Source organism: Lissotriton vulgaris, chromosome 6, assembly GCF_964263255.1.
Source record: "Lissotriton vulgaris chromosome 6, aLisVul1.2, whole genome shotgun sequence".
NCBI lineage: Eukaryota > Metazoa > Chordata > Amphibia > Caudata > Salamandridae > Lissotriton > Lissotriton vulgaris.
Genome location: NC_141694.1, coordinates 1161074340 through 1161097192, shown reverse-complemented (window position 1 = coordinate 1161097192; position 22853 = coordinate 1161074340).

The window sequence follows — 22853 nt, the reverse complement described above, 5'->3', positions numbered from 1 at the left end:
GGCTACAAAACGTCAAAGACAGCAGGTTCATCTATTACTGCAGCAGTCCTCTACAAAAAAAACTTGTCAAGTCACCAAGAAAGCTCCGGGCAAGACCACGAAATCATTCATAAGAAATATTTGTAGTAAAAAAAGTATTTCTACAGAAAATGTTTCAGTTCAGAAAAAGAGAAGCAATTTAAACGGAAAGGAAAGACCAATCAAAAATGTTACTGCTAGAGCAAGAGATAACTCTGTGCATGATAGTAGAAGGAAACAACAGTTTAGGGACATTTGAAAACGAATGATCCGCAACAGGATAATAGTCAATTTGTTAAAAAATATTAAGAAAGGCCAACAGAAAGTGGCATTTTATAAAAAAAAGAAAAATGTAGAGAAAATTATTGATCAGGCTTTCGAAATTAAGCGAAAGTTATTTATTTTGGTAATCAATAGAATTAGGAAACTAAACAAGGTAATTTCTGATTTCAAATCAAATAGTAGATGGAAGAGAGTAGTTAATCGTAGTAATTTTTGTGAAGTTTTTTCCGGAGAATGGATGCATAGTTCAAGTTGTGAGGCATTTTTTAATGAGGAGAGTTATTTCCAGGATAATGATTTGGTGCTTGCAGTTGACACCAGTGGTCGAGCTTATGAAGTGAAAGATGGTTGTCCAGTTGAAAAAGAAAAACTTGTGACAACAGAGACAGAAGAGGTGTTAGGTAATGAGGTTTTAGGAAGACGTCCTAAGGGTCCTGTGTACATTTGGAAGTGTAGTAGTATTTGCAGTGTGCGACAGGATTCCATCAATTTGCTTTGTGATTTTGTACGGACATTTAATAAGAAAAGTTTGAAGCAGAAAATGAAGTTGTTGCAAGAATTAGATCCTTGCAGAGTGAGAGAAGTGACAGGTTTGCATGGTCATTCACTGGCTTGTCTTTCCAGGAGAGTATGCCAGAGTGTTTTTCATCATTTCAGAATGCTAGCAGTGCATCATAATAAAGTGAGGAAATTAGTGAGAATGTTGTATTATGCTAAGAGTCCAGCAATTATGCTTAAACAATTATGTGCTGCTCTTTTCCATGGTTCTGAAATAGATGTGAAGAACATTTGTGAAGAAATTGAGTTTTGTTACTTTGGAAGTAAAGATGAGAATGTTCAAATTGACCCAGAAGTAGAGGGTAATGTTGAAGATAATGTACAGGTTTCTAGTACAGATAATTTTCAGAAGGAAATTGCTACGTTTCAGCTGAAATCAAGTGAGAGGCCTAATTTCACTTGTGTGTGTTGTCGACGCACTTATTATAAGAATCAGATTAAGATAGTGGATTTATATGCAAAAAGTGAAAGGGAAAATAATAATGAATGGAAGGATTTCGCAACATACTTGATGGTAGAAAATTGTTTTGATTTGGGATCAGATCAACGTGTGTGTACTTATTGTTGTAACAAATTAAACCAAAACTAGATGCCAGCTAGGGCGGTTCATAATAATCTGGAATTGGTTGAGATTCCTTCTGAATTGAAGGATTTAAATACTTATGAATCTATTTTGATTCAAAGTATCCATCCCTTTCAGGCTATTGTAAGAATGGAGCCAAAGACAGGGAAGTTGCCTCCATCAGATTTACAGAGAGGATTAAAGGGAAGAGTTGTTTATTTGCCTCTAGATTTGAACAAAAACATTAACACAATTGGAGTAGAAAAAGTGGAAGAGGAACCTCTGGTTATCTTAGTTAATGGGGTTCCGACAAAGAATAAGAAAATATGGCAAGATTTAGTGGATGTTAGGAAAGTCAAAAAGGCAACATTGTATTTGAAAAAAAATAATAAGTACTATAAGAATGTATATGTTGGAGAAGAGGAAGTAAGTGATGAAGTGGATAGCGATTTGTGTGCTGGCCAAATTGAGAAAGTAGAAGCCTCTAAAAGTGAAGAAATATATGAACATTATAGTGTTCATCCTTTTCATTCCAAGGAAGTCATGGGGAATGCTATTGAGTTGTTTCAAATGAAACAAACCAAAGGGAGTCCCATTAGTGTTTGGGAGGAATGTTTGGAAGCTCGGTGTTTCCCACAGCTATTTCCAACAGGTCAAGGAGGAAGATATGATGAGCGACCTCATCAAATTCCTGCTTCTGAATACCGGACTTTACGATTGTATGCAGAAGATGCTAGGTTTCGATAATGCATTCCCTATTTGTTTCATCTCCTGTTTGAAAGCGATCTGTCTGGACTGTCATATGCAGTGAACCACATCTTGAAAAGTGGTATACAGATGCGAAACATCTCGGCAAGTGACTTTATGGATAAAGTCAATGTCCAAGACAGTATTTTGGATTCTCACCTAATTAATCTCATGGCGTGCCAGCGTGGTACTAATGAGTACTGGTACCGTCGTCATGGTGATTTAAAATGTATGCTGAGGAACTTAGGAACTCCGACATGGTTCCTCACTCTGAGCTGTGCCGAGTATGGCTGGGAAGACTTACTTGAATTTCTACGAGAGGCAAATGGAAACATTGAAAACATCGAATTCAAGACACCCGGAGAACTGTGCTCTTTGGATCCAGTCAATGTATTCAGGTACTTCAATCATAGATTTGAAGCTATGATGTCTTTCATCATGAATAAGAAGAATCCACCTCTTGGAGAGGTGTTGGATTTCTTCTGGAGAAAGGAGTACCAAGCAAGAGGTGCTCCTCATATACATATGCTGCTGTGGATCAAGGATGCACCTAAATTTGGAACAGATCCGGATGACTTAGTGATGAGTTTCATAGAACAGTATTCTACGTGTGCTGTTCCAAACGCAAAGGAGAAGAAAAGCCTAAGAGAACAAGTTCTACGTTTCCAAAGCCATCGCTGTGGAAAGTACTGTCGTCGTAAATTCAGAAACAAGGACAAGTTCTACACCAAATGTCGTTTCAACTTTCCACGACCAGTGATTTCTAAAGGAAGAGTAAACAGTTTGATGTCTTCTCTGCGACATAATGTGACGAGGAAATCACCCAAAAATACATACAATTTGAAAAGGAATGAAGAGTCCAAGTACATCAATGACTACAACCCAGTGATTTTGTCCATGTGGAATGCTAACATGGATATACAGTTTGTGGCTGATAACTGTATGGCTGTGGCTCGGTATGTGACATCTTACATCACCAAAAAAGAAAAGACAGAATTGAAGGATATGTGGGAGGACATTTCCCATGAAAAGAGCCTCAGCAAGAAGTTGTACAGTTTCAGTCTGAAGATGTTGTCGCATCGAGAAATTGGAGCTTACGAATGTTCTGACCTGTTATCTTCAGCAAGTCTCTATGCCAAATCCAGGAGTATCGTTTGGGCGAGTCTTGGTCTTGCTGCAACGCGTAATCGAGTTCTGAAACCTGTGCGGGAAATTGAGTATTTGGCGGAAAAGGAGCCAAACAGTACCGACATTTTGAAGACCAACATGTTGGATACATATTATCCAAATCGAAGTAGTCACCTTGAGAATGTTTGTTTGTATGAGGTTCTACAAAATTACATATTCAAGAGGAACATCAAAGAAGATATTGAGAAAGGAGTTTATGCTGTAATTGGAAGTGAGGGATGTCTGGTCAAGCAAAGAAAATGCTACTTGGTAAACCATCGAAAATTGAGTGGCGAATCTCCAGAAAAAAAGGAGTTTTTCTATTTAGCACTTTTGCAACTTTTCAAGCCTTGGCGTGCAGAAGAGGAACTGCTTGGAGATTTCCTCTGTTACGAAGACTCTTTCACTGCTGCCAAGGAGACCATAGAATGTCCTGCTTTTCCCAAATATCAAGAAATGTTGACTTTGGAAATTGAGCAGGAAGCAACGATTGCAGCCGAGATTGCCAGAGACAGTTCTCAGGACAGTCAGAGTTCTGTTTCATTGAGTCAGGATCCACTAGGAGGACCTGTTATCGAAAATGAAGCTGCCACTGCTATGAATGAAGTGGAAAGAGCCATGGCATATGCTCAGGAGGATGCGGTTAACTTAGAAGACTTGGAAAAACAACTCAACGTTGAGCAGAGGAAAATATATGACGAAGTTACCAAGCAAATTGATCATGGATTAAGTCATGAGAAGAAAGAGTGCTCGTGTACGTCGTTGAAGCCTGTCCGACTGTACGTGAGTGGAGAAGCGGGAACTGGAAAAAGTTTCCTCATTAAAGCAATTTCTTGTTATTTGCAGGAAAGGACTGAGTCATCGCTGTCTTGTGTTGTCACCGCTCCAACTGGACTGGCAGCACATAACATTAAAGGTATTACTTTGCATCGTCTACTGATGCTGTCAGTGGAGCATGACAACAAATTACAATACCACAAGTTATCTGGAGATGCTTGTTGTGAAGTTTCAAGAGTCTTGAGGAAAATGAAACTTCTTATAATTGACGAAGTAAGCATGGTTTCCAATGTCATGCTTGCCTTTGTGCATTTGAGAATGCAAGAAGTTCTTAAAACTGAGTATGATGTGTTATTTGGTGGCAAACACATCATTGTTTTCGGAGATCTTCTGCAGCTGACACCAGTGAAAGGACAACCTGTGTTCAAAATGCTCACACATGAAGATACCAGGAAGTGCCTAGGGAGCATTGGCAACGTCAAAATATGGTTAAACTTCAATTATGCTGAACTGCATGAAAATATGCGTCAGGCGAAGGATGAAGATTACAAGAATATTCTACAAGATGTTAGAATTGGAAAAGTGACCGAGCATGGGAAAGAAGCTTTACAAGCACGATTACTGTCAAATTTATATCCAGAACAAGACGTTGTGCCTGAGAATATTTTTCAGAAAATTATTGAGAAGAAATCCGGAATATGTTTGATGCCAACTCTTGCAGAATGTGCCATCTTCAACAACAAAATGTTGCATTTAGAAAAGCAAGAGATTGTGAAACTGGAAGCTATTGACAGAATAGAGCATATGGGATCAACAATTATTTTGTCTGAGAATTTGAAATCAAAATTGGATTCATTAGAGAAGACTATATCTAAAACTGCGGGTTTTGAAAAGACTTTGAATGTGTGCTTAAATTACCGAATCATTTTGAGAAGGAATTTACATGTTGAAAGAGGTCTGGTAAATGGATCAATGGGTAATGTTGTTGATTTTGAGAAATACAGAAGTAGAGATGGAATTGAATTTTTAAAAATTAAATTTTTTTTTTTTTTTTTAAAACCTTTATTCAGAAAAGAAGGAGATACATGCGCAGGCCCACAACCATCATGGCCGGCCGCAAAAGCAATCAATAAAACAGGAGAAACTGAAGCCAATCAGGAAACAGGATATATAAAAGTACATCAAATGCGGTTGTGGGGCTCGCAAACAGGATATGAGGTTTTCATTTTTAAATTTTAGAAGAAGAGTAGGGGCTGCAACAACAAGGGCATCACACCTCACAGGATAGGAGCACAAAGAAGACGATTGGGACAAACCCCAATCACAGTCGGAGATAGGCTATAACCGAAGCAACTATACAATCCAAGCAGCCACGGCGATAATACTGGACGGGAAACCACATTACAATGATCCACATTTCTAAAAATCACCCCAAAAAGCCTACCCCCCAAGAGCTGAAAAACAGAGGCTTATCGAGAAGCTGAATAAAGAAAAAAGAAAGGTGCAAGACCAAGAGACAGCCAACCCTACGAAAGGGGAAAGAACCCTCCCAAAGCCAGAAAAGAGCGATAGAGACCATAGAACATAACAAACTAAAATAACAAACCCCCCCCACACCCGCCACCCTGCACCCCTGTAATGGCTACGGCCTAACCCACTAACAGCGTGCCTGTCGCCCCGGAACTGCCCCACAGAAGGGAAAGTATTAAAAAGAAGTGGAGGAGGAGAAATCAAACAAGCCCCTGGACACCTAATACCTCCTGCCGGCTGTATCCCCCCCATAGCACAATAATCATCAATGAGCAGAATCAGTCAGCATTAGCACGGGGAGGACAGTCACCAGAAACTCCCCCCCCCAACCCCTGCCCGGTGAGGTATTCGGTGCAATCCCGGCAAGAATAAACGGAGCAACCCCAGGGATTTAGAAGTCAACCCTGCAAGCGTTACAAGGAGTCATATTGCTAAAGTCGTAACAGTTGCAAACCGAGGAAGCGTCTCAAAATTAAAAGCAGTGGCAAGCAGCAAGAAAATTCAAAAGTCAAAGTCAGCCCTGACCAGTGCAGATCCGTTCCGGGGCACATCTCAACCAAGCCGCATCAGACCAGAAGCAATCAAAGCGTCCATGGTGGACCAGGGCAGTGCAGGCGGAGCACGGGTCGGTTTCAAAATGGCGGCATCCGTTGCGCAGACTGGCCGGGACAAAGGAAAATGGCGATCTTCTCCGACGGGACCGTGAGACTCGGCAATGGGGAACAGGATTTCCAACGACGACACACCATCGAAGAGGAGATGTAGAGGGAAGACCATGCACTGCAGTAGATGAGGGAAAGGTGGGGCCGACTCTCAGAGGAACAAAATCGGGCTGCCGCTCGGGCCCCCGCAGATGGAGGGTCAAATCGGTTGTCTGGATAGCAGATTTCTGTGCAGGCACTGCAGCAATCATGGCCGGCCGCGAGCAAACATCATCCAGTTTCGCGGCCAGGGAGACACAAGCGCCGGTGAATTGCGAGCGGAGCGCCCCAATCGCCGCCATTACGGACCTCAATGAATGTGCGCCATCCATCCCCTCCATCCCGTGGCTCAGAGGACGGAGGGGAACACACACTCCCGCACACAGCACCGGGCTCCGGGCACACACTTGGCGATTGCAACAGCAAGGGCGTTCCGAATTGGCGCACTCAAGGCAAACACCGGCCGTGGGTGCAGCCCGTCTTGCCCGGGACCGTGAAACGGGGGCAGGCACACAACCCACAGCCGCGGTGCAGGAGGATCTCAGCAGTGTCTCTTCACCATCCATCAACAAGGACAAGAGTCAAGAGCAGAAAAAAAAAAAATTCCAGACCTGGAGGACCGGCCACAATCGCGGTCCCACAGCCGGTGTTGATGAGGTCCCTCTCGGGTGCTTCAGAAATCGAGGACCCGGCGGCAGCCTGGGAGTAGGCCGAAAATGGAACACGACATAACTTCGTCGCTAAAGAAGATAGAAAATCTGGGAAAGCACCATTGGCATCAGGCAATCTTCGTACAGCCGGGCACGGGGAGTGGGTAGAGGATAGTCGACATGATAGTCGGGCCGCCGGCGGAGGTCGGCGGAGCCGGGAGCTTATGCGGCCATCTTGGATCACGGCGTAGCTCCTCCCCTAAAAATTAAATTTGATGGCATTGAGGAAGTACAGCTAATTGGTCGTTGCTCTGCTAGGTTTTTGCTTGTTAAAGACTTATATGTTCGCAGTAAGCAGTTTCCTGTTTGCTTGGCATATGCGGTGACAATCCATAAATCGCAAGGTTTAAGTGTAGACAGTGCATTGTTGAATATTGGCAGTTCTGTGTTCAAGGAGGGTATGGCATATGTGGCATTGTCACGAGTTAGAAGTTTATCGGGATTGTACTTGATTGACTGTGATGTCACAAACATTTGTGCGGATCTAGATTGTGTAAAGGAATACAATAGGTTAAGAAGAGAGTATGCGCCACATTTGCCTCAATATCCTTTGTTTGAGAAACGTGTGGTAGGCCGGAAACGAAGAAATATCAGTAATAGTAGGGAGGTTGTAGCAAAAAGCCCAAAAGTCGATGAACCGAAAATTGTAGGCAGAAAGAAAATGGATTCTGTTGAAGATGTTGTCGGTTTTCAATTTGAAAACAGTTCTGGTGTCAACTGCTATGCTAATGTAGTTGTTAATGTTCTCTTTTCATTAGAGAGGTTAAAAGAACAGATTGTAATCAATTCGGAACAAAGTTTATGCTGTTTGTTGAATTCTGTGTTAGAGAAATGTAGCACTGATAGAACAAAAGTAGAAAGTGTGTCTGAAGTTCGTTATCTGTTAGACGAATGTTCAGGTCAAACAGAATTCTCTGAAAATATTCAGCAGGATTGTCAGGAGTTTTTAATGTATATGCTTGATGTATTGCAAGATGAGGGTGTAGATGTAGATCACCTGTTTGGACTTTCTTATCATTGGCAGCATGACTGCGAGAACTGTAGGGTATCAAGTGTAGACTCAGAAAGATTTATATATTTAACTTTGCCAGACAGTAAATCAGTGTCCTTTAATAAGCTAGTAAAAGCAGCTGATCACAACATGGAGTGTAGCCAATGTAAATCTGAAATGATGTCAACATTATTTATACGAAGATATGGCCAGTATGTCATTTTAATGTTCCAACGATGTAGGCCTGATGGAACAAAATTGACAACTTTAATAAAAAAATTTGTTGCTTCGCAGTTGTCAATATCAGGAAGGACTTTTGTAACTGCAGCAATTATATATCATGACGGTCCTTCAACAACATCAGGACATTACACAGCTTATTTAAAGTCTAGAAACGGCTGGTCATTCTGCAACGATTCTGTTATAACTTTCAAAAAAAAATTGCCGTATGACCTTAAAAATTCTTACCTGGTGTTTTTAAAACCAAAATTTTAGAGAAAGAATCTTGGGATGTGCTCTGACGAACTTCAAGAGGTTCATGGAGTAGAGGGAATGTAAGTCTGCAATGTGTCTAGATTATTGGTCAATAATTTTGATTATAATGTCATTTTAAAAATCCAACTATATAAACCTGATGCAAGTAAGTCTGCTTCATAGTAAGCAGTATCAGTGTCATAGGAAAAGTAGAACATGAGTGAGCAAGAAGGGTAAGATATTAGTAGTCCAGGATTGTGAAAGTAATCTTAAACGTTTTCTTTCTGAAAGTTGCGAAAATAGAAAATGACGGGATTTGCTTACAAGAATTCCAAGAGTTGTAAATCGCTCTAACATGATTTGGCCATGTGGAAACATGTGGGAAGTCTTTTATCGTATGTAACATATTTTTCAAAACGATGGAGGTTTTCTTTCAGAAAGTGGCGGGCTGAAAATATTGACAGCACAACAGAGTGTAAGCTGTTCATAGGACATCCTTCGACGTCATGGAAAGTAAGTTAATTTTAAGGAGTTTTGAATTCTGATTTCTTATGTTGTATGGGTTTTTTAAACACAATCATTTTGATTGTGGTTTTTTTTCCCCGCTGTTACATGATGAATACCTTCAAGTCACTGATTTTAGTGAAATTTGATACATTCTGAGAACAGCAAAAATAAACCATTTAACATGTATAATTAATTCTCTACTTTTTGTGCTTATGATATACATTTAGAAATGTGAGGTGGACATGGAGAAACTGAGGCTTCTGTAAGTGTCAAAGTTAATGCATACAGTGCTGCACTTCTGGGTACTGTTTTATTTTGAAACCTGAGTAGGCCTCACCTCAAACATACCTCTGGAAAGAACACATCTTATTTGCATCCTGAAACAATCATTTAAAATGTTAGGGACAATTTTATGATGGCTTTACATCTCTTTCGCGCTGCCATTGCATCACTGTTGTGAGACATCAGCAGTGCAAAAGATGCACCATGTTCCAAAATAGGCCTCACTTCATCAGCATCAAGATACTGTTAGTTTAAAATATATATCTTTAGGACTGTGTAGGGGGCCTAGAGAAGCAGAGGCTTCTGTAAATGTCAAAGTTGTTGAAAAACTGTTTGTCCTTCAACCTTTTCCCTTGTCTTTTCTAATTTTTAAATACATGTTTTAATATTTTTCAAATGTTTCTTCTCTCTTTCACAGATTGAAAGTATGAAAAAAATTGAATAAGTTATCAAGAATTTTAAGGTAAATGTTTTCTACTCTTTTCGTTACATTTCTATCACATTCCCCTACTATAGGGCTTCAGTCTATAGAGCTTTAAACAAAGTTTAACTAAATGTGGAAATTTGGAGCTGTGCCCGTGGCTTTTAGGTCAATGCGCAAGTGCATTGACCTAAAATGCGTGTGCACATTACCAAATCGCCGTCTGTTCCCTCAGGCGCACTCCTCCCACACCTTAGAAGTGAAGATTAGCTTCACTTCAAAGGCCCCGGCTGCTTTACACCCTCATTCTGCTGTCCCCGCTCCGTCCCCTCCCGTGTCCGCCGTGTGCATTTCTCGTCCCCACCCTCCTCCCCCACAGTATCGCCACTCACACACGCAAGGCCACTCACACACGCAACGCCACTCACACACGCAACGCCACTCACACACACAACGCCACTCACACACACAACATCACTCACACACACTACGCCACTCACACACGCAATTCATCCACGCAACGACACGCAACGCCACTCATCCACGCAACGCCAATCATCCACACAACGCCAATCATCCACGCAACGCCACTCATCCACGCAACGCCACTAATCCATTTGCAAAACCAAAAAGACAAACTCTTCTATTGTGAGACCTATTGCATTTTCAATGCTTGATTCTTTCACTTCCTTATCTATTTTGTTTTCCACAATTATATCCTCTTCCATCTTTTCTTCGGTAAATAAATCTATTAAACAGCATCTCTGGTTTAGTCTCTATAGCTGTCTTTCTTTTAACATTACTCTCTGTTTACTTCCCTTGTACTAACTCCTTTATTTATTTTTTTTAAAATTTGGGGTTAGCTCCCGGTTCGCGTACCGGCGAGCGAACCGGAAAGCGAACTAAAAAAAAATAGCTTGCCAGAGTGTTACACTTTCTAGCAATTTTTGTATAAAGGGGAGGTAGTTCTGAAAAGAACTTTTTTTTAATGTTTTTGTTGTTTTATATATTTTTTTTCTTTTTTGAACATTATTTGTTTTTTTTGTATTTTTTGAACAATTTTATGTTTTTTTTGTTTTTTTTGAAAGGGAAAGAACAAAAAAAACAGGCATTGAAAAGGGCTCAACAGGAGCAAAAAAAAATATATTGCTTGGGGCGTTTAGAGCATTGGTGCTTTTCAAATGCTAAATTTATTAATTTAACACTCATATTAGCACATGAAATTAAAGTGCCACAATATAAACAAGTTAACTTCATATGAACATTTTTTTTGGATATTTGGCACTGTTTCTTGTGCCTCTGCAACCGTCAGAGAAATATCAGCTGATGTCCTGGCCACAGAAGTTGGTGGGTTCTCTTGCAGGTCACGCATCTCTGCCCGGCTATAATTTAGTGGATGCCACCTCTGCATATGACGGTGCATAGTGTGGTTCCCATAACTGTACTTTTTTTCAGTGCCCCTGGATAATTTATCTTGGCATATAAGGCACGTAACATAGCGTGCATTAACTTTTTTCTTTCCTGCTGGAATAGAAAAAAACTGCCAGATAAAACTATTTTTGTAATGAGATACCCGGGGTAACTCTTTCAAAAATCGTGGTGCCTCTTCTTCCTCTTCCTCTTCTGGATCCTCTTCCTCCTCTGGGTTTCCAAGGAACTGTGGAGGTGGTCCACTCTTCTTATGAGGAGGTGGTGATGGCGGTGGTGGGGGTCCAGCAGCTGAAGCTACCACTGAAGCCATTTTTTTCACAGAGCAAAATATGTCTTCCTTTCTCAAAGTTGAAAGTCAGAGTGAGAAAAAAGGTGGGGGCTTTCATCATTTGGGAAAAAAAATAGTTCTAAACCAATTGAAAGTGTTATTTTTAGGTCACATGACCTAGTCTTACATCATTAGGAAACCAAAAGTGAAATGAACCAATGAAAAGTGTTATAAACAAATCACATGACCTGTTCCGCTCACGTTACGCGCTGCGCGCCGCGCCCCAGATCGCTTCCGGTTCGCGTCCGGAGCAGTTCCGGGAGCGCTAACGCGGCGCGTCATAAGACGCATTCTGCGACAACGTGATATGTCGCACTTCCGCGACGCGTCACGATGTTGATTTCTAATGCAGCAGTTGCGCAAACGGAACATTTACCGGTTAGCGGACGGGGTCGCGGCATCAAATTGAGCTGACGGAAAGCTTCCCGGTTCGCGAACCGGCAGCGAAACAAAAAAAAAAAATTTAAAAATATATAATTAAAAACATTAATTTACAAAAATTTTAAATATATTTTTGAATTAGAATAAAAATACATTTTACAACATTTGATATTTGCTATTAAAAAACCATTGAAATTCACTGAAAAAACCATAGGTTATAGACCATATATAGTTAGGAATTAGCATTTGCAAAACCTTGAAAATTCAATGAAAAAACCATAGGTTATAGACCATATATAGTTAGGAATTAGCATTTACAAAACCATATTTTACTCACACAAAACCATTGAAATTTCATACATAGTTAGTTGCCCTAACTATATATCGCGCACCCGCAATCCACTGCTGATGATGTCACATATTACATCATTCATGACATGGTCAGTGACATCACAAGGTAGACCCTTCCTGACCCCCTAGGAATGATGTTGGGGTTATTAAAGGGTCCCGTGGGGCAAATAAAAAAATATTGATTTTTTGCGGTAGAAGCGCTTTCCGGTTCGCGAACCGGGTAGTGAACCGGGACGCGAAACAGGAATTCGCCATTTTGTGTTTCGATTTAATTAAATTACAAGATGGAGGAAAAACAATGTGAGAAATGAGATAAGGGGGTATGGGAGACGTATCCTGAACCCCTATGTTTTCTGAGGGTGGATGAGGATGCTCATATATGTTGATACTTGTCTTCCAGCGGCTGCGCGTGAGCGGTTTCTTTTTTTTTTGCTGCGTGACGTCTGTTAACGTTTGATTCAAGGAAATCAGGAAGTGTTGACCGCCATTTTGTCACTGCGCGTAAATATATTGTTAAAAATAATTGTTATAAATTAATCCGTATTGATAAACATTGTCTGCGCCATCTTGCTTATTTTCCAATGGCACACTTTTGTCGCGCACGGCAGCCATTTTAGATGCCTTGACCAGACCCACTCTCTGCACGCCGCCGATCGTGACGTCTGTTAACGTTCGATTAGAAGGAAATCAGGAAGTGTTGACCGCCATTTTGACACTGCGAGTAAATATTTTGTTAAAAATAATTGTTATAAATTAATTCGTATTGATAAACATTGTCAGCGCCATCTTGCTTTTTTTCCTATGCCACACTTTTTTCGTGTACGGCAGCCATTTTAGATGCCATGACCAGACCCACTCTCTGCACGCCGCCGATCCTCAGCATGGCTCCCCACCCTTGCAAGCATCTCCCCCACGCACTGGTCACCCCCGCTCTCTGTCTTATGCATGGGCCATAAACCTCCCCCATCTGCGCTGCTCTTCCCTGAGAATCACACCCTGTGCCCGCCCAACACCACCCTTTCACCCTATTCACTACCGCACCCTCTGACATTCCTCTTCCTTTGTGTCTGATTGTCCAGGCCAGTTCCAGGCTATCACCTAGCCCTGCGGATGTAGTTTATGGCCTCAACTGTAAAGAATCACCCCTCTTCAAAGGAGTTACAGTAGATCAAGGCCCCCACCTGATGAGATCCGTCATACCACATGCGTTCCTACTATCTGATAACGATCCTGTATTGTGATTGGGGAGGGGATTCTCACTGTGAGGGTGTGTGGGACCGAGCCTGAAGCAGAAGATTCCAGGGATGCCTTTTTGTACATCAAAGGCTTCACAATTATGTGTCACATTAAAAATATATAGCACTCCAACAAAGTAGTAGGATTATAACACTTTAATAACTTATAAATATATACAACGCAACAAAAACAGTAAACACGTAAAAAAAGTTTTTTTCAAACAGAAGCAACAATGGTCAGTAGCTGTCTGTTGTGCGAATAGTCCGAAGGCAGCACAATGTGCTGAGTTCTGGACGGCACCCAGGTGATGTCACCTGGGTGCCGCACTGGTTTTGGTATCCTACAATGCTGCTCCGAAAAATGGTGTGGGGAGCCCCAGGGGGTGGGGGGGGGGGGCGGCGTGAACGGGCCTCCCCAGGTGGAGGCTTGTCTGCTGTAGTGGGGCGCCCCTTTACCGTTTCAGTTGCCATTCCGCCCGCTTTTGCTACACTGTGCCTCATCCGCCATTCAGCTGTTTACCGTCCGCTCTTGCGGCTACAGCGTCTCGCTCACCATGTAGTTGAGTTTCGCCCACTCTTGCGGTGCAGCGATAGGCGGCTGCCACAGGACTCTTAAAATGGCGGCTGGCTCTTCGGATTTGGGCCTGGTCCACAAAAATGGCCCTGGGACACCTTGGAACTCGGACGCTTGTCTGCTGGGGCTTGGGCCCCATTCTCTAAAGCGTCCCCTCAGCCTTGAAGATTCTACAAAAGTCTTGGGGGCCCCCGACTCCCGCAGGCTTCCGGTGGGGAGCGGCAGCCATGATTGCTTGCGGAATGGCCATGACGGAGCTAAGAGATGGTGGTGCTCTCATGCTGACACCAGCTTCAGTCTGAAAGATCCAGAAACACTGTAGACTATCAATTCGATGAGTTCCGGTGGAGCCCCAACGTGACCCGGTAGAGAAGAACTTGCCCTCCCCTCTTTGACTGATTGTTCTTGTTGCCTGTCCCTTCTCTTGTCATTTAACAGAACTTTTTGGACTGCTGAAAGGGGTTGTATTCCGACCGCTGGTTGGTGGAGACATTTTGACTATATTCTGGACCTGCGTTGTGGCGTAATGCGTCATATGACGCGCCGCGTTAGCGCACCCGGAAGTGCTCCGGTGCGCAAGCCGCAGCTTCCCGGAAACGATCCAGAGCGCGGCGCGCAGCGCGTAACGTAAGCATAACAGGTCATGTGACTTGTTAATAAAACTTTTCATTGGTTCATTTTACTTTTGTTATTCTAATGATGAAAGGCTTGGTCATATGACCTAAAAATAACGCTTTTCATTGCTTTCGAACATTTTTTTTTTCCCAAATGATGAAAGCCCCACCTTTTTCTTCTCACTCTGACTTGTAAAGCAAAGGACCCAGATGCATTTACAGTTTATCACTAACAATGTTCCAGGCTAATGTATTTTCCCGGGAAATTTACAACTGTCCTGCAAGTAAAATATTCCTTTTCCGAGAAAAAGGGCGTTTCTTCGTACCATGAGTCTCATGCTCGATCGATTGAGCTAGCCGGATCAGGAAACAAAAAGGTTGTGGTGGGGGTGGCGGCATCAGCAAGGCATCCTCACACACAACTTGTCGGACATCAGCTCTGCATGTACTGGGGACGAGTCTTGGCGCATGGTGTCGTCCCCGGGCAATTTTCACAACGGTCCTCCACTCCTAGGCCGCCAGCTATGCTACCTCAACAGGAACAGTGATGGATGTTGCAGCAGGCTGCCATGTAAATAGTTATTTAATAAAACGTTTTACCCTGTTACTTTGCTGGTGTGTTGTATATATTTATAATATTTGCATAGGGTTTGTCGTTATTTTGGGCGGGGTGGGCGGCGGAGCTGAGCTGTCTTGCAGCCATCATGGTGTCGAGCTCAGTTCATCTCACTAGTTTTGTATTTCTCATGAGGGGTTGTTCCTAATGTTTCTATTTTAGCGAGGTCAAAAAGAGATCCCATTAGTGGCCTATTGATTTTGCTTGATTCCTTTTGTTTTTTTAAACGATTTTTCACTATCTGCAAAGACTAAACAGAGTATTGTGACTCTGTGCTTGTTTGTAAATAGAGAATGAACCAAAGAGAACCAATTCTAACACAGTAAATGCTTGGATAACAATCAATCAAATGGAGAGGGAAGCTGGCACGACGGGTTACAACGGGGGCAAAGGCTTACGTTACCTACCCTTCACTATCTGCAAAGAGAGAATACTCCTAAAAGAAAAGAGGAGGGAGGGGGGGAAGGGGGGTCAGCATTCAAAGCACATCAGCGTGCATAAATACGAAAATGTTTTTACCTACCACGTACTTGACATTTTACAGCTTTTGATATTTGCTATTAAAAAACCATTGAAATTCACTGAAAAAACCATAGGTTATAGACCATATATAGTTAGGAATTAGCATTTACAAAACTTGAAAATTCACTGAAAAAACCATAGGTTATAGACCATATATAGTTAGGGATTAGCATTTACAAAACCTTAATTTACTCGCACAAAACCATTGAAATTCGCATATATAGTTAGTTGCAATACTTATATATCGCGCACCCGCAATATGGCTGAGATACCCGCCACCCCCTCTCAACACGATCCCCAAGAATGGGAATACGGAAACGGTTCTGAACTTTTGGAAGGCGGGAGGGAGTTACCCTCCCGGCCGTATTTATTAAAATATGAAACAAAATTAAAACATTAAATTAACAGTTTCATATCATGTACAATTTCATTTCCACATTACGATGTTCTTGGCTAACCTTAACACATCTCTAATACAAAGGTTCTCCTAGCCGATACTAAACATCCTGCAAATGCATTTCTAAAATTGAAATTGTACATCCTAACATTACGGGCCAACGGCAAGGTCGTAACCGGTGTCAGATCCCTAACCCAGAACTCCCCCCTCACTTGTGAGGGGCGGTCGCACAGAGGACTACACCTTTGTGCCTATTTCCAATTTCCCTTGTCTTGACGGGGGCCCCATGTTAACTCGACGCCATCTTAGTGGTCGTCCGAGGACTCGTGTGAGGTGTCTAGAAGGTAGCGTAGACCCCCCTCCCACCCCACACAACTTACCACATCTGCCGTCGCAGATGTCCTGGCCCCGGGAAATTCCCAGGAGAGGCCCTGCAGCCCCTCCTCCCCAGGGAGGGGCCTATGGCCGCCTTCCCTTTCGGCGTCCCCATCCTTAGAGGGGACCGCCTCCCCGTTGAGGGGCCAATGGCCGCCTCCCCCCGGGCGCTCCCATCCGTAATGGGTGACGCCCCCACCTCTAGGGATCTTCCAATTACTGCTCACCGATCATGACCTTACCGCCCGACCAAAAATAAATACGACAATCTAAGGCTATAGAGGAGAAAACAATTATACTTGAGTATTCAAAGTATAAACTCTACAGAACATCACTGTTCAACTCTGGTGCAACTACTTTTTAATACACATGTTGAAAATGAAGATTATCATCTTTATTGCATATCAAATCACCAACTTTATTCAGAACAACCTGTAAGAAAAACAATACCACGTCACACGACTTTATTCAAACAACTCGCTGTCATCAGGGGCTGGTGGGTGGGTCAAAATTGGCTCTTCGTTCCGTCTCGAGCTCACGGGCAACGGGGAGGTGCAGCTTCAGAGCACAGGAACAAGAGGATGCTTTCTTGGATTGTCGCTCCTTTTATCCTTCTTCGGGCGGGCGTGGACCCACCTCCAATCCGCCTCCAGGGCGTGGCTAGCGGCTTCGGTGTCTAGGACAACCCACTCTTGGGCGGGAAAAGGCGCGCCCCGGCTACGCCGCTTCGGGCATACCAGCCGAGACCCGCCTCCCGCCCAAAATGGCTTCCCGGGGGGATCGGGGTACTCCACCATACGTTCGGGGGGACCGAGTGGTCGCCCCTTTCCATATGGCTGAGATACCCACCACTCCCTCTCAACACGATCCCCAAGAATGGGAATACGGAAACGGTTCTGAACTTTTGGAAGGCGGGAGGGAGTTACCCTCCCGGCCGTATTTAATAAAATATGAAACAAAATTAAAACATTAAATTAACAGTTTCATATCATGTACAATTTCATTTCCACATTACGATGTTCTTGGCTAACCTTAAACACATCTCTAATACAAAGGTTCTCCTAGCCGATACTAAACATCCTGCAAATGCATTTCTAAAATTGAAATTGTACATCCTAACATTACGGGCCAACAGCAAGGTCGTAACCGGTGTCAGATCCCTAAACCAGAACTCCCCCCTCACTTGTGAGGGGCGGTCGCACAGAGGACTACACCTTTGTGCCTATTTCCAATTTCCCTTGTCTTGACGGGGGCCCCATGTTAACTCGACGCCATCTTAGTGGTCGTCCGAGGACTCGTGTGAGGTGTCTAGAAGGTAGCGTAGACCCCCCTCCCACCCCACACAACTTACCACATCTGCCGTCGCAGATGTCCTGGCCCCGGGAAATTCCCAGGAGAGGCCCTGCAGCCCCTCCTCCCCAGGGAGGGGCCTATGGCCGCCTTCCCTTTCGGCGTCCCCATCCTTAGAGGGGACCGCCTCCCCGTTGAGGGGCCAATGGCGGTTTCCCCCCGGGCGCTCCCATCCGTAATGGGTGACGCCCCCACCTCTAGGGATCTTCCAATTACTGCTCACAGATCATGACCTTACCGCCACAGGCCGGATAGTTGACCGGCTATCCGGACCCCCCACAAAAACTCCTACTTAAAGGTCATGGCTGTAAACTCTTTAACCAGGCTACGAGGTCTCCTATGAGTAAAGAATTCCCCACCCTGGACAAATGGACCCCATCCTCTAGATACATATGGTCCCCCCTGATACATCCATGCGGAATCGAATGCAATGTACTTCTACGAAACAGTCTACCAAGCTTGTTATTCACTTTCTTTACCGAATGATTTATAGCAGACACAGAATTAGCCCCCCGCCACACCTTCCGAGGAATCATATGGGACCAAGCAATCGTGCACCCCGGAACCCTTCTCGCCAACCAACTTACAGTGGATAGCATCAACTCGAGAAGTACCCGTCGACCAGTGGTCACCAAATCATTGCCCCCAAGATGCACTATGACTATAGATGGCGGTGACCTTGTCCGCCCTAACAAGCCCTCCATAAAAGTTTGAAACTGGTCAATACAGAGCCCGCCCCTTCCGTAGAAGGTCACCCTGTACCCGTATTCCCCAGCCATGTGAAACATGTCACCTGCTTTGAATACGTCCGCGGCACGCCTCACGTATGAGTGGCCCATGACCCACACCACTCTCTCCTCAGCCGGTGATCTTTGACCGCTGGTTCCCAGGTGTCAGGTCGACTGCACAGTCCGCCCCGCCTCGTAAGCTTGCGAAACTGTAAACCAAACAAAAACAAGAAGCGTGAGTGCATGATATCAGCTTCACAACATGTGCAACCGCACATACCTTTTGTAACAACTCGAGGACCAACGCCCCAACTGTTTTACTTTTTCCACACTCAGACCCCTGGCTGTAGCCTTTGTAGCAGCCCCTATCCGGAAGGAATGGGTCCCAAACTTGCCCGGGTTCGAGCCCGCGGCTGTAATTGCCATTGCAAGCACCCGCTGGAACTGAAACCTAGTCAGTGGGGTGGCGTCTGCGTGCCTCAGCAAGGTTCCCCCCCATGATGCCGCCCTGTGCGCCAAATACTCCTCAACGCATGCAACCGGGCACATGGGAGATCCGGGAATCCGCTGGACTACTACGCTGTCCCCGATCGCACCCTGATCGGTCTTGGACCTGGCAAACGAGACCATCATCGTCTCCGCCTTAATTTGTATGTGCTCTCGGCACAGACCTCCCCCCGTATCCTGCTTGTTCTTTGCTACCAGTTCGCTAACCCGCATAGCCCCATGGAATGCCAATGCAAAAGCGGCCCGGAATAGCACTGTCTCTGATTGAGATGAACATGTTGCAGGGAGTACGGACAGTAACAGGGCCAACCTTTCCAGACCTATCGGGTGCCTTTCGTCCACTCTGCGACCCTCAAGGCGTTGCCACCCACGCAGCGCCTTCTGTACCACAAAAGACGCTGTGGGGTCCTAGAGACCATGAGCCCGAGCCATAAAAGAAATGGCGGCCCGGTGCCTCTGTGCCGTAGCTACTGATTTGCCTGCCTGATGTAACGACAACAAAAATTTCAGGACATACTCTTCTTGGCCCCAAAGCTCCCCCCTAGCAGAACCCAAAAAGGACCAATAGGAACGGAACGCCCCTTCGTATGCCTTCCTTGTCCTGGGTGCTAAACTCTCTCCCACGAGGTTTTGTAGTTCGGGGCACCGAGAGACCAGAGAGCTTCGGGAAATGGTGCCGCCACCGGGTCCGCTGTGGGCAGAAAATCCCAGAAGGCCTGCATACGGGAACGAGAAAGCGCATCAGCTGCTTGATTCAGCACCCCTGGCACATGTCTTGCCCTAAAAAGGACGTTCAGTTGCATACATAGCAAGACAATTTCCTTAAGCAATCTCAAAATCCATTTGCATCGTGCTGCCTGACTATTGATACACTCAACCACGGTCATGTTATCAGACCAGAATACCACAGAGTGATCCCGAAACCCCTCAGGCCATGTTGTCAAGGCCACCAGAATAGGGAACAATTCGAGAAACCCAATGTTACCTGTAAGCCCACTCTCTCGCCACCACGATGGCCATGTTTGGGATGACCAGGGATTACCAAATATGGCGCCAAAGCCCATACTCCCTGCCGAGTCTGTCCACAACCCCAGCTCCTCGGAGGACACCGCCGGTTTGTTCCAGACCACACGACCATTGAAATCCGCCAGGAATGCCAACCATATGCGCATGTCCTGGCGAACCTCTGCCGAGAGCCTTGTGCGGTGGTGCCCTTCTTTAAGGCCGACCATGGCCTGTGCAATCGAGCGGGAAAAAGGGCGAGCCATTGGTATCACTCTAAGGGCAAAATTCAGCTGACCCACAGTCTGTTGTAATTGATGCAAATTTACCTTTGTCTCGCTAATACATGTTTCCAGCGAGGCCCTGAATTTCGTTACCTTTTCTTTGGGCAACCGGAAGCAACCCTCTTCGGAATCGAGCTCTATTCCAAGAAACTCGAGCGAAGTAAACGGTCCCACGGTCTTACCTGGCGCCAATGGCACACCAAAATGTCTCATGAGATCACAAAATGCATTCAAAGCTTGTGCACATTCCGAGTCCCCGGCTGCCCCCAGGAACAGAAAATCGTCAAGATAATGCATAACATGCGTAAACCCCGTTATTCTTGTGAACGCCCATTGAAGAAAACTACTGAATTTCTCAAAATACGCACAAGATATGGAGCAACCCATTGGCATACATTTATCCATGTAATAGCGTCCCTGAAACATGAAACCAAGGAGACGCTGATCGTCTGGGTGTACCGGGAGCAACCGGAACGCTGACTCGATGTCCGATTTGGCCATCAGCGCCCCGGGCCCCAGGCGATTCAACATGGCGACGGCCTCATCAAAAGACGCATACCGCACCGAACACACTCCCGGGTCAATCGCATCGTTCACCGAAAGACCCCTCGGAGCTGACAAGTTATGTAACAACCTAAATTCGCCTGGGTCTTTTTTGGGGACTACTCCCAGGGGTGAACAAACAAAATCAGGAACTGGCGGTCTGTCATATGGTCCGGCAACCCGACCCCGGGTCACCTCTTTCCCAATCTTTGCTTGTACCACAGTTGTATTCTGCAGAACCGACAGTTGGTTCCTACATTGTGTTTTACCCTGAAAATTCCCCGCCGGGATGCGGAAACCATACGAAAAACCATCTCGCAACACCCCAGCGGAGCTATGATCCGGGTATTCATTAAGCCAAGGAATCATTGCCATGGTATCAACCGGGGTAGGTAAAGGCGCCCCTCGGACTATTTCAGACCTGTTTGGCGCCCCCTCTACTTCCCGTGTCACCCGTTTTGGCTCTGCACATTGTCTCGGGATGCGAGGACTGCCCGCACCCTGTACATTCATGCCTAAACTTGCATGACCCCTGGGGCCTTGTACACTTGCCTCTGTTAAAACTCCAGCATGCCCCTTTTTTACCTGAGTTGCCATTAGTCTTTGAGTGCTGATCATTGCCTGATCCCGCCCGAAAGGGCGCCCCAGACGAGTGGCGGGAAAACTCGCCCCCGTTCCTGCCCAACAATGGCACCTTTGCCGTGTCTGATACACGGGTAGTTCAGCCAACAGTTCGGGCCTTCGTTCCCCCATAATTGCGGTGAACATCCCAAACGCTCTGCCCCAATTACCTATCGTTTCGTCTACTCTGAAACCGGCCATTTTAGCGCGCCAAACACTAGGGTGCAGAAACTCCTTTTGAATTTTTACATGCTCAATCTCATAATGATCAGTTAGTAAAGAAAACATGTTTATATATTTATCAGCCTATATCCTCTCTTTGACTTCCATCGGGATATGCTGAGCCACTTTTTCCCTTCTTGAGGGTACCGACCCCTCCCCCGCCATTGGCAATAGCTGCTTACCTGAACCGGTAGCTGTGACCGTAGTCGCTGCTGAACTCACGCCCGCTACTGGTTGTTCCACGGGAGCTTGCGGGGGAACAAGAGGACATGGTGCCTTCGCAGCATCTCTCGATTGCCGCAACTGTTTCATCACTGCTCTGGCGTCTTCAGCCGTGGCCCCTTCGCTATCTTTCCCTAACCATGCTGCCAACTGTGCAGCCAGTTCGGGAGGCATATCCTCCCCGTTCACGGGGGTGACTACAACCGGAATTGGTTGCCCCTCTTTCGGGACCGGGATCGGGGCCTCAGCCGGTGTATCTGGGTGTGCCGGCGGCGCCTCGGGAACTGGGGCCTCCCCCCCAGACGCTCCCTTCTTGGCCCTTCTACCTCTCCCGTTAGGGACTACTCCCGGCAATGCTGGTCCGACGACTCGCTTGGGTCCCCCCACACCATTCATTGCCGCCATCTGCTTCTTCATCTCGGCCATGTCTTTCACCAGCATGCGGAGCATCTGATCAGTACCGACCCGCTTTCCGACCTTCTTGCCCGGCATCGTCCAACGCTGATTTTCTGAAAGAACAAAGACAAAATTAAATCCTTCAAAATTGGCTCTTCGTTCCGTCTCGAGCTCACGGGCAACGGGGAGGTGCAGCTTCAGAGCACAGGAACAAGAGGATGCTTTCTTGGCTTGTCGCTCCTTTTATCCTTCTTCGGGCGGGCGTGTACCCACCTCCAATCCGCCTCCGGGGCGTGGCTAGCGGCTTCGGTGTCTAGAACAACCCACTCTTGGGCGGGAAAAGGCGCGCCCCGGCTACGCCGCTTTGGGCATACCAGCCGAGACCCGCCTCCCACCCAAAATGGCTTCCCGGGGGGATCGGGGTACT